Below are 1,515 nucleotides of genomic sequence, written 5' to 3' on the forward strand. Positions count from 1 at the left end.
CAACCTTTTTTTTTTTTTTTTTTTTTTTTTTAATTCATCTTGCTTGTTTACTTTTATTGCTATTTAGTTTAGTGACCTTCTACATCAACCCAAATTGTGACACCCCTAAGACACCGCTAGTTGCAATAGAAATCTCATCTCAATTCCCGTCCCTTGGGATCCGACCTTTACTTGCCTCTTTACTAATTGTAGAGTTGTTTGTGAAGCTATAAATTGTGTTTTGGTCTAGGTGCTCCTAACGACAAGTTACCGAAAAGATTTTAGTCCGACCAAAAATGGCGCCGTTGCCGGGGACGGTGTTAACTTGATTTAGATTTTCTTATATTGTTATTAGTTGTGTCTTTCTTTGCCTTGGGGAAGTAAAACTCCTCAAGGTTTGTTCTAATTGTTTTCGAGTTGTTTGATATTTTGCATGTCTAGAAGGTCACAAGGTGATTTGTTACCTTTTGATCGTGAAATTGAAAGAACTTTGACAACCAATAGAAGACTTGCTAGGAGAAATTTGAGAGCTATTGGTGAGGTTGTAGATATTCAACCAACTATTGAGTTCATCAACCCTTTTGCAGGAGAAGGTGAGGAGAACCCAACACAAAATACAACATAAAATCAACCCACAATGCCTAAGTTTTCATCATATTCCGTACCCACCGAGGAGAACCTACCCAATGGTACTCCCACACCACAACATCTAACCGGAAATTTTATTGGCAAATCCGCATTTATCCAATTAGTCGAAAGAAGCCAATTTGGGGGGATGCCTAGTGAAGACCCTCAATCTCATATGGAGGCTTTTTGCGATTATTGTGATGCGATTTCTCAAACCGGTGTAACTCAAGACCAAATTCGATGGGTCTTATTTCCTTTTTCTCTAATTGGCACCGCGAAACAATGGTTGAAGGGCCTTGATAAAGCCACTCTCGGAATTGATTCTTGGAAAAAGTTGGCTCTAGCGTTCTACAAAAAGTTCTATCTACCGGAAAAGACTAACATGCTAAGAGCTCAAATTACGGGTTTTAAGCAAAGGGATGAAGAATCTTTGTATGAAGCTTGGGAGCGGTTCAAAGGAATTTGTCGCTCATGTCCTCACCATGGACTTAGCGAGTGGTTCTTGGTACAACAATTTTGGAACGGTTTATATGAAGATTCAAGGAACATTCTCAACATGGGATCAAATGGAATGTTCACCGAAGTTTATGACAATCAAACTTGGAACAAAATTGAGGAAATGGCGGTCCATAACTCACAATATAGTAAACCTCGCAAGGCTACTAGAGGAGGAAAGCATGAAGTGGATTCCATTACTCAATTGGGTGCTCAACTTAGTGCTCACATTGATGTCATCAATTTGAAGTTTGAAAAGGCTATGGCTAGACTTGAAGAAGCCTCAAAATCACCAAAACATCATGTTAATGCCATGACGGCATCTTCATCAATCCCAAGTGGGATATGTGAGAATTGTGGAACTTTGGGACATGACCCAAGTGAATGTAGGGGAAAAAATGAACAAGTGAATGC

At 39.4% G+C, this 1,515-nt stretch overlaps 1 non-coding gene across 1 annotated transcript; it reads right to left on the reverse strand.

Moving 5' to 3' along the window:
- Positions 1-988: 988 nt before the first annotated feature.
- Positions 989-1,095, reverse strand: LOC141637099 (small nucleolar RNA R71). The gene has a single exon (XR_012541661.1). It is a non-coding gene; the product is annotated as a small nucleolar RNA R71 (small nucleolar RNA).
- Between the last annotated feature and the right edge of the window lie 420 nt (positions 1,096-1,515).

The sequence above is a fragment of the Silene latifolia genome, chromosome Y, assembly GCF_048544455.1.
Source record: "Silene latifolia isolate original U9 population chromosome Y, ASM4854445v1, whole genome shotgun sequence".
Taxonomy (NCBI): Eukaryota; Viridiplantae; Streptophyta; class Magnoliopsida; order Caryophyllales; family Caryophyllaceae; genus Silene; species Silene latifolia.